Raw genomic sequence first — 17,009 nt, 5'->3', positions numbered from 1 at the left:
AGTTAGTAGAAGGATGGACATTATAAAGGTCAGAGCAGAAATAAATAGAGTAAAACAATAGAAAAAAATCAATGAAACCAAGAGCTGATTCATTGAGAAAATAAACAATGCAGAAAGACACCCTAGCCAGACTTATCAAGATAAAAAGAGAAAACAAAAGAAATCAGAAATGAAAAAGAAATTATAACTGACAACACAGAAATACAAACAATTATTAGAGAACTCTATGAAAAATTATATGACAATAAATTGTACAACCTGGAAGAAATGGAAAAGTCCTAGAAAAGTACAACCTTCTAAGACTGACCCAGGATGAAACAGAAAATCTAAACAGAACAATAACCATTAACAAAAATAAACTGGTAATCAAAACATTCCCAACAAACAAAAGTCTAGGCCCAGGTGACTTCATAGTTGAATTCCACCAAACATTTAAAGAAGAGCTCCTACCCATCCTTCTTAAAGCATTGTAAAAGGTATAAGACAGAATACTTCCCAAGTCATTCTATGAGGCCAGCTTGACTCTAATACCAAAACCAAAGACACTACAAAAAAAGAAAATTTTAGACCAATATCCTTGATGAACATAGATGCAAAAATCCTCAATATTAGCAAACCAAATTCAAAAATACATCAAACATCATCCATCATGACCAAGTTGAGATTTATTGTAGGGATGCCACAATATTTGTAAATCAATCAATGTGATACTCCGCATAAACAAAAGGAAAGATAAAAACTGTATGATCATCTCAATAGATGCTAAGAAAGCATTTAACAAAACAACATCCATTCATGATAAAAACTCTCAAAAAAATGGGTACAGAGGGAACAAACCTCAACATAAGAAAGTCCATATACAACAAACCCACAGATATCATCAAACTCGATGAAGAAAAGCTCCTCTAAGATCAAGAACAAGACGAGGATGACAAAAACTCTCACCACTTTTATTCAACATAGTACTGGACATATTCACAATGTAAGTACTCACAATAAAAGATACGTAGCAATCAGACAAGATAGATAAAAGGTATCCAAATTGTAAGGAAGAAGAAAAACTGTCACTGTTTGCAGATGACATGATAATATATATAAAACCCTAAAGACTCCACCAAAAAACTATTAGAATAATTGGATTCAGCAGTGTTACACGATACAAAATCAGTATACAGAAATCTGTCACATTCCTATATACTAACAATAAACTAGCATAAAGAGAAATCAGGAAAACAACTCCATTTACATTTACATGAACAAGAATAAAATATCTAAAAATAAAACTACCCAAGGAGGTGAAAGACCTATACTCTGAAAATTACAAGACACTTATGAGAGAAATTAAAGAAGACACCAATAAATGGAAATCTATCCAATGTTCATGGATAGAAAGAATTAATATTGTCAAAATGGTCATCCTTCCCAAAGCAATCTACACATACAATGCAATCCCTAAAAAACACCAGCAACAAACTAAAAGCATCTGAATTTCATATGGAACCACAAAGGACTCCAAATAGCCAAAGAAATCCTGAGAAAAACAAAGACGGGGGATTATGCTCTCTGATGCCAAGCTATGCTACAAAGCTACAGTAATCAAAACAGTATCATACTGACGCAAGAAAAGACCCACAGATCAGTGGAATAGAATAAAAATCCCAGAAATAAACCCTTGCATATGTGGCCAATTAATATATGATAAGGAACCATGAATATACACTAGGGAAATGACAGTCTCTTCAGTAACTGGTGTTGTGAAAACTGGACAGCTACACGCAAGAGAATGAAACTGGGTTACTGTGCAACTCCATTCACAAAAGTAAACTCAAAATGGCTTGGAGATCTCAATGTTCTGAGAAGAAAACATAGGCAAAAGTCTCTTGAGCATTAGCATGAGCAATTCTTTTCTGGATACATTTCCTTTGGCAAGGAAAACAAAAGTAAAAATAAACATGTGAGACTACATCAAACTAAATAGCTTCTGTATGACAAAGGACCCCATCAGCAGAACAAAAGGCATCCTACATCACGGGAAGATGGCGGCATGAGTAGTTCAGAGGAAATCTCCTCCCCAAAACACATATATTTATGAAAATACAATACATACAACTTTTCCTAAAAGACACCAGTGGATGCAGTACAACACCCAGGATACATCTACATCTGCAAGAACTCAGCATCACACAAAGGGGGTAAGATACAAGCCACAGCCTGCTGGGATCCGAACGCTCCCCCACCCCAAAACCCGGAGGGAACAAAGGAGTTGGATTGGGGAGGGAGTGAAAATCCAGGACTGATAAACAACCAGCTCTAGAAATCTGCACCAGAACACAGTCACAAGGTGCACGCAGTGCTGGATATTAGAGAAATGGAAAAAGAAAAACCTGGGGGCAGGTCCCCGCAACCAGTGTCCCTGAGACAAAAGAAAAGTGAGTGCTTTCTGCAAGTCTTAAAGAGACAGGGACCCCATAGCTGGACAAAGTTGTCCCGGCAGCTGGGAATACTGGGGAAACTTAGGCACCCTAAACGGAGGGAGGGCAGCTCTGAAGCCCCACACAGCAATAAGCAGCCTGCCAGTCATTCCTCCAACTGGCACAGACCCCGAAACACAGGCCAGGTAGCAGGAGAGTAGCAGCGTGTGACAGGGACAGCAGCATTGGAAGGAACCGAGAGGAGATACGTGTGCCACAGGAGAGGCTTGTGCTAGCCCACAGCGGCGCGACCGAACAGCACGGGTGCGGCTTGCGTGCACGGGCGGCAGTGAAGCCAGAGCCCAGTAGAAGCCTGCGTGGAAGAGCCCCACGTGCACCTGCAGCAGAGCCAGAGGGAACAGGCACACTCCCAGGAGCTGAACAGAATCCTAGCTCAACGCACAGCCACCAGGGCCAGACCCAAAGGCTGATGCTATCACACAGCTGACTGGCAGTATCGCCACTAGCATGGAGGAGTGCACCTGGTGTGCCTGCCACTCCCCACAGGGCCCCATGCTGCTCTGACGGACACCCCGCCAACAGCAGCTTAGGGGATTAACCCAGTGGCTGCTCTAGGAGTGCAGGTAACTGTCAGAGTCAGCGGAGAAGGGAAAGGCATCCAGCAAGCAGGAAAGGACTTTCTTCTCCCAGCTGATACACCTGCAACCTGCCTACAGCCACTGCTATCACCCTGAAAAGGCAAAAACACCTGGTCCAGTTCAAGATAGTTACACCTGAGAAAGCATCTGCAGAGGCAGACCTAACCAGACTCCCTGAAAAAGAATTAAAAATAGATATCATAAACATGCTGACAGAGCTGCAGAGAAATATGCAAGAGCTAAGGGATGAACTCTGGAGGGAGATTACAGACGTCCGGAGGGAGATTACAGAAGTGAAACAAACTCTGGAAGGATTTATAAGCAGAATGGATAAGATGCAAGAGGCCATTGATGGAATAGAAACCAGAGAACAGGAATGCATAGAAGCTGATGCAGAGAGAGATAAAAGGATCTCCAGGAATGAAACAATATTAAGAGAACTGTGTGACCAATCCAAAAGGAACAATATCCACATTATAGGGGTACCAGAGGAAGAAGAGAGAGAAAAAGGAATAGAAAGTGTCTTTACTATGGAGGCACACAGAACTCCCGAGAGATGGGATCCAAAGATGACAACACCAAGACACATAATAATTAAAATGGCAAAGATCAAGGAGAGGGACAGAGTATTAAAGGCAGCCAGAGAGAGTAAAAAGGTCACCTACAAAGGAAAATGCATCAGGCTATCATCAGAATTCTCAACAGAAACCTCACAGGCCAGAAGACAATGGCATGATATATTTAATGCAATGAAATGAAACAGAAGGGCATTGAACCAAGGATAATGTATCCAGCACGATTATCATTTAAATATGAAGGAGGGATTAAACAATTCCCAGACAAGCAAAAGTTGAGGGAATTTGCCTCCCACAAACAACCACTACAGGGTATCTTAGAGGGACAGCTCTAGATGGGAGCACTCCTAAAAATAACACAGAAAAAAACACACAACATATGAAGAATGGGGGAGGAAGAAAAAGAAGGGAAAGAAATAATCAGACTGTGTTTATAACAGCTCAATAAGCAAGTGAGATCACACAGTAAGGCAGTAAACAAGCTAACCTTGAACCTTTGGTAACCACAAATCTACAGCCTGCAATGGCAATAAGTACATATCTTTCAATAATCACACTAAATGTAAATGGACTGAATGCACCAATCAAAAGACACAAAGTAATAGAATGGATGAAAAAGCAAGACCCATCTATATGCTGCTTACAAGAGACTCACCTCAAACCCAAAGACATGCACAGATTAAAAGTCAAGGGGTGGAAAAAGATATTTCAGGCAAACAACTGAGAGAAAAAAGCAGGTGTTGTAAGACTAGTATGACACAAAATAGACTTCAAAGTAAAGAAAGTAACAAGAGATAAAGAAGGACATTACATAATGAAAAATGGCTCAGTCCAACAAGAGGATATAACCATTATAAACATATATGTACCCAATACAGGAGCACCAATATATGTGAAACAAATACTAACAGAATTAAAGGGGGAAATAGAATGCAATGCATTCATTATGGGAGACTTTAACACACCACTAACTCCAAAACACAGATCCACCAGACAGAAAATAAGTAAGGACACAGAGGAACTAATAGACATTTATAGAACTCTACATCCAAAAGCAAAAGGATACACATTCTTCTCAAGTGCACATGGAACATTCTCCAGAATAGACCACATACTAGGCCACAAAAAGAACCTCAGTAAATTCCAAAAGATTGAAATCCTAACGGCCAACTTTACAGACCACAAACGTAAAAAACTAGAAATAAATTGTACAAAGAAAGCAAAAAGGCTCACAAACACATGGAGGCTTTACAACATGCTCTTAAATAATCAATGGATCAAAGATCAAATTAAAATGGAGATCCACCAATATATGGAAACAAATGACAATAACACAAAGCCCCAACTTCTGTGGCACGCAGCAAAAGCAGTCTTACGAGGAAAGTTTATAGCAATCCAGGCATATTTAAAGAAGGAAGAACAATCCCAAATGAATAGTCTAATGTCACAACTATCAAAATTGGAAAAAGAAGAACAAATGAGGCCGAAGGTCAGCAGACGGAGGAACATAGTAAAGATCAGAGAAGAAATAAATAAAATTGAGAAGAATGAAACAATAGAAAAAAATCAATGAAAACAAGAGCTTGTCTTTCAATAAAATAAACGCAATAGATAAACCTCTAGCCAGACTTATTAAGAGAAAAACAGTCAACACACATCAACAGAATCAGAAATGAGAAAGGAAAAATCACGACAGACCCCACAGAAATAAAAGAATTATTAGAGAATACTATGAAAATTAATATGCTAACAAGCTGGAAAACCTAAGAGAAATGGACAACTTCCTAGAAAAATACAACCTTCCAAGACTGACCCAGAAAGAAACAGAATATCCAAACAGACCAATTACCAGCAACAAAATTGAAGTGGTAATCAAAAACTACCCAACAACAAAACCCCCAGGGGAGATGGATTTACCTCAGAATTTTATCAGACATACAGAGAAGACATAACACCCATTCTCCTTAAAGTTTTCCAAAAATTAGAAGAGGAGGGAATACTCCCAAATTCATTCTATGAAGCCAACATCACCGTAATATCAAAACCAGGCAAAGACCCCACCAAAAAGAAAACTACAGACCAATATCCCTGATTAACATACATGCAAAAATACTCAAAAAAATATTAGCAAACCAAAGTCAAAAATACATCAAGATGATCATACAGCATGACCAAGTGGGATTCATCCCTCGGATGCAAGGATGGAACAACATTTGAAAATCCATCAACATCATCCATCACATCAACAAAAAGAAGGACAAAAACCACATGATCATCTCCATAGATGCTGAAAAAGCATTTGACAAAATTCAACATCCATTCATGATAAAAACGCTCAACAACATGGGCATAGAGGGCAAGTACCTCAACATAATAAAGGCCATATATGATAAACACACAGCTAATATCATACTGAACAGCGAGAGGCTAAAACGTTTTCCTCGGAGATCAGGAACAGGACAGGGATGCCCACTCTCCCCACTGTTATTCAACTTGTTACTGGAGGTCCTAGCCACGGCTATCAGACAAAAGAAAGAAATACAAGGAATCCAGATTGGTAAAGAAGAAGTCAAACTGTCACTATTTGCAGATGACATGATATTGTACATAAAAAACCCTAAAGACTCCACTCCAAAACTACTAGAACTAATATTGGAATTCAGCAAAGTTGCAGGATACAAAATTAACAAACAGAAATCTGTAGCTTTCCTATACACTAACAATGAACTAATAGAAAGAGAAATCAGGAAAACAATACCATTCACAATAGCATCAAAAAGAATAAAATACCTAGGAATAAACCTAACCAAGGAAGTGAAAGACCTATACCCTGAAAATTATAAGACACTCTTAAGAGAAATTAAAGAGGTCACTAATAAATGGAAACTCATCCCATGCTCCTGGCTAGGAAGAATTAATATTGTCAAAATGGCCATCCTGCCCAAAGCAATATACAGATTCAAAGCAATCCCCATCAAATTACCAACAGTATTCTTCAAAGAACTGGAAAAAATAGTTCAAAAATTCATATGGAACTGTCAAAGACCACGAATAGCCAACGCAATCCGGCGAAGGAAAAATAAAGTGGGTGGGGGGATCTCGCTCTCCAACTTCAAGCTCTACTACAAAGCCATAGTAGTCAAGACAATTTGGTACTGGCACAAGAGCAGAGCCACAGACCAGTGGAACAGAATAGAGACTGCAGACATTAACGCAAACATATATGGCCAATTAATATTTGATAAAGGAGCCATGGACATACAATGGGGAAATGACAGTCTCTTCAACAGATGGTGCTGGGAAAATTGGATAGCTACATGTATGAGAATGAAACTGGATCACTGTCCAACCCCATACACAACAGTAAACTCCAAATGGATCAAAGACCTGAATATAAGTCATGAAATCATAAAACTCTTAGAAAGAAACATAGGCAAAAATCTCATGGACATAGACATGAGTGACTTCTTCATGACCATATCTCCCCGGGCAAGGGAAACAAAGGCAAAAATGAAACAGTGGGACTATATCAAGCTAAAACGCTCTGTACAGCAGAGGACACCATCAATAGAACAAATGGTATCCTACAGTATGGGAGAATATATTCATAAATGACAGATCCGATAAAGAATTGACATCCAAAATATATAAAGAGCTCACACACCTCAACAAACAAAAAGCAAATAATCCAATTAAAAAATGAGCAGAGGTGCTGAATAGACAGTTCTCTAAAGAAGAAATCCAGATGGCCAACAGGCACATGCAAAGATGTTCCACATCGCTAATCATCAGAGAAATGCAAATTAAAACCACAATGAGATATCACCTCACACCAGTAAGGATCGCCATCATCGAAAAGACAAACAACAACAAATGTTGGCGAGGTGGCTGGAGAAAGAGGAACCCTCCTACACTGCTGGTGGGAATGTAAATTTGTTCAACCATAGTGGAAAGCAGTATGGAGGTTTCTCAGAATGCTCAAAACAGAAATACCATTTGACCCAGGAATTCCACTTCTAGGAATTTACCCTAAGAATGCAGCACTCCAGTTTGAAAAAGACAGATGCACCCCTATGTTTATCGCTGCACTATTTACAATAGCCAGGATATGGGAGCAACCTAAATGTCCATCAGTAGATGAATGGGTAAAGAAGATGTGGTACATATACACAATTCAATTACGCAGCCGTAAGAAAAAAACAGATCCTACCATTCGCAACAACATGGATGGAGCTAGAGGTTATTATGCTCAGTGAAATAAGCCAGGTGGAGAAGGACAAGAACCAAATGACTTCACTCATATGTGGAGTATAAGAACAAAGGAAAACTGAAGGAACAAAACAGCAGCAGAATCACAGAACCCAAGAATGGACTAATAGTTACCAAAGGGAAAGGGACTGGGGATGATGGGTGGGAAAGGAGGGATAAGGGTGGGGTAAAAGAAAGAGGGCATTACAATTAGCATGTATAGTGCATGTTGGGCACATGGAGGGCTGCGCAACACAGAGAAGACAAGCAGTGATTTTACAGCATCTTACTATGCAGATGGACAGTGACTGTGAAGGGGTATGTGGGGCAGACTTGGTGAAGGGGGGAACCTATTAAACATAATGTTCTTTCTGTAATTGTAGATTAACGATACCAAAATAAAAAAAGGCATCCTACAGTATAGGAGAATATATTTGTAAGTAATTCACCCAATAAGGGTTAGCATCCAAAATATATAAAGAACTCATACACCTCATCATCAAAGAAAATAAATAACCCAGTTCAAAAGTGGGTAGAGACTACAGCTCAAGCACTTGTATCTAGAAATGTATATACATTTCTCCAAAGAAGACATACAGATGGCCAACAGGCACATGAAAAGATGCTGCACATTGCCAATCATCAGGGAAATGCAAATCAAAACCATAATGATATATAACCTCACACCAATAAGAATGGCCAGTATCCAAAAGACAAGAAATAACAAGTGTTGAAGATGTGGAGAAGAGGGAACCCTCCTACTCTGTTGGCAGAAATGTAAATTGGTGCAGCCACTATGGAAAGCAGCATGGAGGTTCCTCATAAAACTGAAACAGAAAAACTATAGGACCCAGTAACTAAACTTCTAGGTATTTACCTGAAAAATACAAAATCTCTGATTTGAAAAGATATTATGCATCCCTATGTTTACTGCCACATTATTTAAAATAGTCAAGATATGGAAGCAACCAAAGTGTCCGTCAATAGATGGATAAAGAAGATGTGGTACACATGTACAATGGAATATGATTCAGCCATAAAAAAAAATGAAATCCTGTCATTTGTGACAACATGGATAGACCTAGATGGTATTATGCTAAGTGAAATAAGCCAGGCAGAGAAAAGGCAAATACCATGATTTCACTTCTATGTGGAATCTAAAAACAAAAGAAAATTGAACAAAATAGCACTGGAGTCATAGACAATGAGAAGTGACTGGTGGTTATGATGGGGAAGGAGTTATGGTGCATGGGTGGGTCAGCTGAGGAGGATAAAGAGGCACAAAATCACAGTCACAATATAAGTTGGGCACGGGGATGGAAATGCCCCATGGAGAATATAATCAATTGTTCTAAAATACTGCTCTATGTTGAAAGATCGTAACTACACTAGTTGGGGTGAGGATTTTATTATGCAATGGCTGAATCACTGTGTTGTATATTTGAAACCAATACAATACTGCATGTCAACTATACTTCAATAAAAAATACATATATATATAAATACATAATTTGAATATATAAGCAACTCCTAGCTTATAAATGAGACTTTTTAAAGACACTTAATTGTAAATACTTTACTAGGAATTAAGATCACATTCCCCCAAACCCAGTTAAATTCCTAGATAAGCAACAAAAACTTGTTAAGCCTATAAACACAACAAATGCTTTGTTGTGCTGAAATAGTTCCATGGGCAAAAAAATGAACCAAAATCCTAACTATGATTGTTCGAAAGATTCTTTTCCTACCACAACTTTAGCAATGAGAGAAGACAAATTTCTTCCCACTCTGTGATCAAAATAAACATTTTTCTCTTCCCTTCTTCCCCTGCAAAAATAGAAACTAGTGTTTGGGGCAAGCACCAAGCACAACTGTGATAGGATGGAGGAACAAGTGGGCTGCAATGCGGGCAGCAGAGGGAAAGGGTGACAGCTCTAGCATCTGTATATCTTGCTAGTAATACTGTATGTATATCTGCTTATGCATGTATCTATGTATAGGACTTCATAAGGTGGATGGATGTCTGTACTCCCACTTACAAGTTTGTAATAGTTATTGCCAAAGAAAGAATTTCACAACAAGAAATCAGAACATTAAGATTGTCAATTTAAAAGAACAGCATTAGTGGATGAAAATTAAGATGATAAAGAGGCTATTTAGATTTTTTCCCTACAAGATACATATTAACAACAAAGGGAAAAAGAGTAACTGTACAGTGGAGAAACCTGGCAGCCATCACCCTTAAGTGATCAATGCTTACACTACCAGTAATGGGACAAATTAACTTCACATGCTTCCCAATATGATGCACTGGCAAAGACAACCCTTTTGTTCTTTAAACAGGCAGTATTTAACTTGACTCATACTTTTCAGACTACAAGGATCAAAGTAATGAAACACTGTTAAATGTTCTTTTTATACGAATATAGATTAATAATATGTGTAGTAATAAACTACTTAGAATACCTTTTAACAACATGAATTTGTGAGTATTAAAAATATTTGACCAGCCTTAGAGGAGCCAAGATGGCGGTGTGAGCAGGACAGCAGAAATTGACTCCCAAAACCATGTATATTTTTGAAAATACAACAAATACAACTATTCCTAAAAGACACCAGAAGGTGCAGTACAACAGCCAGGCTACATCTACACATGTGAGAAGCCAGTGCATCATGAAGGGGGTAAGATGAAAGCAGCTGCCTGGTGGGCCCTGAGCGAGCCCCCGACCCCAGCTCCCTGGTGGGAGGAGAGGAGTCGGAGTGTGGAGGGAGTGGGAGCCCAGGACTGCTAAATGCCTAGCCCTAGTCATCCACACCAGGAGCACAGACACACAGTGCATGGTGAGCTGGATACCAGGGAAAAGGAACAGTAAAACCTGAAAGCCGATCCCCATAGCCGGTGCCCATGGGAAAAAAAAGTGAGTGTCTTTTGAAAGTCTTAAAGGGACAGGGGCCTCAGATCTGGACAGAAGCATCCCAGCACACTCAGCCCAGCAGCTGAGAATCCCAGTGAACTCTGGACACCCTAACCCCTGGGCAGCAGCACAGCTCTGAGTCCCCTCATGTTGAGAAACAGCCTCCCACCCATTCCCCCTCCAGCGTGACCCTGCCATAGTGGAGCAGCAGCCTGAGAATGGCCACGCCCACAGTAGCTTTGCAGAGCCTACTCTGCAGTTGCTTGGGCCAGACTAAGAGGCTCAGTAGGCACGCAGCTGCCCAGCACAAGCCTCTATGGGTCACCATTCTTGCAGGAGAGGAAGGCAATGAACAAGCGGGAAGGGACTATGTTCTCCCAGCTGACACACATGCCAACTGCCCATGACTACCTCTATCACCATGAAAAGGCAGAAGAATTTGATACAGATTAGAATAACCCAGCATCCCCTGAGAGGGAATCTGGAGAGAGAGATTTAACCAATCTCCCTGAAAAAGAATTCAAAATAAAGGTCATAACCATGCTGATGGAGCTGCAGAGAAAAACACAAGTGCTAATAGATAAAATTGGAAAGGAGAATACATGAATAAAATAATCTCTGGAAGGACTTAAAAGCAGAATGGACGAGATGCAAGAGGCCGTTAATGGAATAGAAATCAGAGAACATGAACACAGAGAAGCTCATGCAGAGAGAGATAAAACACTCTGCAGTAATGAAACAATATTAAGAGAACTGTGTGACCAATCTAAATGGAACAATATCCACACTATAGGGGTACCAGAAGAAGAAGAGAGAGGAAAAAGGGATAGAAAGTGTTTTTGAAGAAATAATTAATGAAAACATCCCCAAACTGGAGGAGGAAATAGTCGCTCAGACCATGGAAACACATAGAACTCCCAAAAGAAGGGACCAAAGGAGGACAACACCAAGACACAAAATAATTAAAATGGAAAACAACAAGAACAAGGACAGAGTATTAAAGGCAGCCAGAGAGAGGAAAAAGGTGACCTACATAGGAAAACCCATCAGGCTATCATCAGACTTCTCGACAGAAACCTCACAGGCCAGAAGAGAATGGCATGATATATTTAATGCAATGAAACAGAAGGGCCTTGAACCAAGCATACTGTATCCAGCACAATTATCATTTAAATATGAAGGAGGGATTAAACAATTCACAGACAAGCAAAAGTTGAGGGAATTTGTCTCCCAGAAACCAGCTCTACAGGGTATTCTAGAGGGACTGCTGTAGATGGAAGCACTCCTAAGGCTAAATAGATATTACCAGAGAAAATAAAATCACAGCAAAGAAAGCAGACCAACCAAATTCTAATAAAAGGCAAAAAATATATAAAATCAACTATCCACAAAAGCAGTAAAAAGAACATAAAAGAGCACAAAATAAAACACCTAACATATAAAGAATGGAGAAGGAATAAGAAAGGAGAGAAATAAAGAATCATCAGAATGTGTTTATAATAGCTCAATAAGCAAGCTAAGTTAGAGGTAAGATAGAAAAAGAAGCTAACTTTGAAACTTTTGTAACCACGAATCTAAAGCCTGCAATGGCAATAAGTACATATGTATCAATAATCACCCTAAATGTAAATGGAATTAATGCACCAACCAAAAGACACAGACCAATAGAGTGGATAAAAAACCAAGACCCATCTATATGCTGCTTACAAGAGACTCAACTCAAAATCATAGACATGCACAAATTAAAAGTCAAGGGATGGAAAAAAGATATTTCATGCAAACAACAGGGAGAAAAAAGCAGGTGTTGCAGTACTAGCATCAGACAAAATAGACTTCAAAACAAAGAAAATAACAAGAGGTAAAGAAGGACACTACATAATGATAAAGGGGGCATTCCAACAAGAGGATATAACCATTATAAATATACATGCACCCAATACAGGAGCACCAACATATGTGAACCAAATACTAACAGAATTAATGGAGGAAAAAGAATGCAATGCATTCATTCTAGGAGATTGCAACACACCATTCATTCCAAAGGACAGATCCACCAGACAGAAAATAAGAAAGAACACAGAGGCACTGAACAACACACTTGAACAGATGAACCTGATAGACATCTTTAGAATTCTACACTCAAATGCAGCAGGATACACACTCTTCTCAAGTGCATATGGAACATTCTCCAGAATAGACCACACACTAGGCCGTAAAAATAGCCTCAGTAAATTCAAAAATATTGAAATACTACCAACATCTTTCCAGACCACAATGGTATAAAGCTGGAAATAAATTGTACAAAGAAAACAAAAAGGCTCACAAACACATGGAGGCTAAACAACATGCTCCTAAATAGTCAATGGATCAATGACCAAATTAAAACAGAGATTAAGCAATATATGGAAACAAATGACAACAACAACACATAGCCCCGACTTCTGTGCGATGCAGCGAAGGCAGTTTTAAGAGCAAAGTATATAGCAATCCAGGCATATTTAAAGAAGGAAGAACAAAACCAAACAAATAGTCTAAGTCACAATTATTGAAATTGGAATAAGAAGAACAAATGAGGCCTAAAGTCAGCAGAAGGAGGGACATAATAATGATCAAAGAAGAAATAAATAAAATTGAGAGAACAGAACAATAGAAAAAAATCCATGAAACCAAGAGCTGGATCTTTGAGAGAAAAAAAACCAGATAAGCCTCTAGCCAGACTTAATAAGAGAAAAAGAGAATCAACACACACCAACAGAATCAGAAACAAGAAAGATAAAATCATGATGGACCCCACAGAAATACAAAGAATTATTAGAGATTACTATGAAAACGTATATGCTAACAAAATGGAAAACCTAGAAGAAATGGACAACTTCCTAGAAAAATACAACCTTCCAAGACTGACCCAGGAAGAAACAGAAAATCTAAAAAGACCATTTGCTAGCAACGAAATTGAAGTGGTAACCAAAAAACTACCCAAGAGCAAAACCCCCAGGCCAGATGGATTTACCACAGAATATTATCAGACATACATAGAAGAAATAATACCCATTCTCCTTAAAGTTTTCCAAAAAATAGAAGAGGAGGGAATACTCCTAAACTCATTCTATTAAGCCAGCGTCACCATAATACCAAAATCAGGCAAAGACCCCACCAAAAAAGAAAATTACATACCAATATCCCTGATTAACATACATGCAAAAATACTCAACAACATATTAGCAAATGAAATTCAAAAATACATCAAGAGTATCATACACCATGAGAAAGTGGGACTCATCTCAGGGATGCAAGGATGGTACAACATTCGAAAATCCATCAACATCATCCACCACATAAACAAAAAGCACAAAAATCAAATGATCATCTCCATAGATGCTGAGAAAGCATTCAACAAAATTCAACATCCATTCATGATAAAACTCTCAACAAAATGGGTATAGAGGGCAAGTACCTCAACATAATAAAGGCCATATATTATAAACTCACAGCCAACATCATACTGGAAAGTGAGAAGCTGAAAGCTTTTCCTCTGAGATTGGGAACAAGACAGGGATGCCCACTCTCCCCACTGCTATTTAACATAGTACTGGAGGTCCTAGCCATGGCAATTAGACAAAACAAAGAAATACAAGGAATACAGATTGGTAAAGAAGTCAGACAGCCACTATTTGCAGATGACATGATATTATACATAAAAAACTCTAAAGACTCCACTCCAAAACTACTAGAACAAATTTTGAAATTCAGCAAAGTTGCAGGATACAAAATTAATACACAGAAATCTGTGTCTTTCCTATACATAAACAATGAACTAATTCAAAGAGAAATCAGGAAAACAATTCCATTCACAATTGCATCAAAAAGAATAAAATACCTAGGAATAAACCTAACCAAGGAAGGGAAAGACCTATACCTTGAAAACTACAAGACACTCTTAAGAGAAATTAAAGAGGACACTAACAAATGGAAACTCATTCCATGCTCTTGGCTAGGAAGAATTAATATCGTCAAAATGGCCATCCTGCCCAAAGCAATCTACAGATTCAATGTAATCTCCATGAAATTACCAACAGCATTCTTTAAAGAACTGGAACAAATAGTTTAAAAATTCATATGAAACCACCAAAGACCCCGAATAGCCAAAGCATTCCTGAGAAGGAAGAATAAAGTTGGGGAGATCTAGCTCCCCAACTTCAAGCTCTACTACAAAGACACAGTAATCAAGACAATTTAGTACTGGCATAAGAACAGAGCCACAAACCAGTGGAAGAGAACAGAGTCTCCAGAGATTAACCAAAACATATATGGTCAATTAATATACGATAAAGGAGCCATGGACATACAATGGGGAAATTACAGCCTCTTCAACAGTTTCTGTTGGCAAACTGGACAGCTACATGTAAGAGAATGAAACTGGATCACAGTATAATCCCATACACAAAAGTAAATTTGAAATGGATCAAAGACCTGAATGTAAGTCATGAAACCATAAAACTTTTAGAAAAACACATAAGCAAAAATCTCTTGGGCATAAACATGAGCAACTTCTTCATAAACATATCTCCCCAGGAAAGGGGGGAAAAAGTGAAGATAAACAAGTGGGACTATATCAAGATGAAAAGCTTCTGTACAGCAAAGGACACCATCAATAGAACAAAAAGGTATCCTACAGTATGGGAGAACATTTTCATAAATGACAGATCCGATAAAGGGTTGAGATCTAAAATATATAAAGAGCTCACAGACCTCAACAAACTAAAAGCAAAGAATCCAATTAAAAAATGGGCAAAGGAGCTGAACAGACAGTTCTCCAAAGAAGAAATTCAGATGGCCAACAGACACATGAAAAGATGCTCCACATCGCTAGTCATCTGAGAAATGCAAATTAAAACCACAATGAGATATGACCTCACACCAATAAGGATTGCCATCATCCAAAAGACAAACAAAAACAAATGTTGGCGAGGTTGTGGAGAAAGGGGAACCCTCCTACACTGCTGGTGGGAATGTAAATTGGTTCAACTAGAGTGGAAAACAGTATGGAGGTTCCTCAAAAAGCTCAAAATAGAAGTACCATCTGAACCAGGAATTCCACTTCTAGGATTTTACCATATGAATGCAGCTGCCCAGTTTGGAAAAGATGGATGCACCTCTATGTTTATCACAGCACTGTTTACAATAGCCAAGAAATGGAAGCAACCTATGTGTCCATCAGTAGATGAATGGATAAAGAGGTGGTACATACACACAATGGAATAGTATTCAGCCATAAGAAAACAAATCCTACCATTTGCAACAACACGGATGGAGCTGAGGGTATTATGCTCAGTGACATAATCCAGGTGGAAAAAGACAAGTACCAAATGATTTCACTCATGTATGGAGTATAAGAATGAAGAAAAAACTGAAGGAACAGAACAGCAGCAGATTCACAGAACCCAAGAATGGACTAACAGTTACCAAAGGGAAAGTGACTTGGGAGGATTGGTGGGAAGGGGGGGATAAGGGGGGTAAAGAAAGGGGGCATTCTGATTAGCATGCATAATGTGGGGGGAAGCATGGGGAGGGATGTGCAACCCAGGGAAGACAATTAATGACTCTACAGTATCTTACTACCCTGATGATGGTGACTGTAATGGGGTTTGTGGGGGGAACTTGGTGAAGTGGGGAGCCAGTAAACATAATGTTCCTCATGTAATTATAGATTAATGATACCAAAATAAATAAATAAATAAATAAATAAATAAATAAATAAATAAATTCAAAAAATTTGACCAGCTAAGTATTAAATGGTAGATCAAATATTTCAGTAGCCAAGGGATTGATATACAACAGCTGTTAAATTTTCTATGCAGTTACTATTATCAAAAATCAAAATTAACATGGATGGAGCTAGAGGGTATTATGCTCAGTGAAATAAGCCAGGTGGAGAAAGACAAGTATTGAATGATTTCTCTCATCTGTGGAGTACAAGAACAAAGCAGAAACTGAAGGAACACAACAGCAGCAGACTCACAGAACCCAAGAATGGACTAACAGTTACCGAAGGGAAAGGGACTGGGGAGGATGGGTGGGAAGAGAAGGATAAGAGGCATTACTATTAGCACACATAATGTAGTGGTGGGGTATTGGGAAGGCAGTATAGCACAGAGAATTAGCGACTCTGTAGCATTTTACTATGCTGATGGACAGTGACTG

The sequence above is a fragment of the Manis javanica genome, chromosome 1 (genome assembly GCF_040802235.1).
Source record: "Manis javanica isolate MJ-LG chromosome 1, MJ_LKY, whole genome shotgun sequence".
Classification (NCBI taxonomy): domain Eukaryota; kingdom Metazoa; phylum Chordata; class Mammalia; order Pholidota; family Manidae; genus Manis; species Manis javanica.
Note: the sequence above shows the minus strand (reverse complement) of the source record.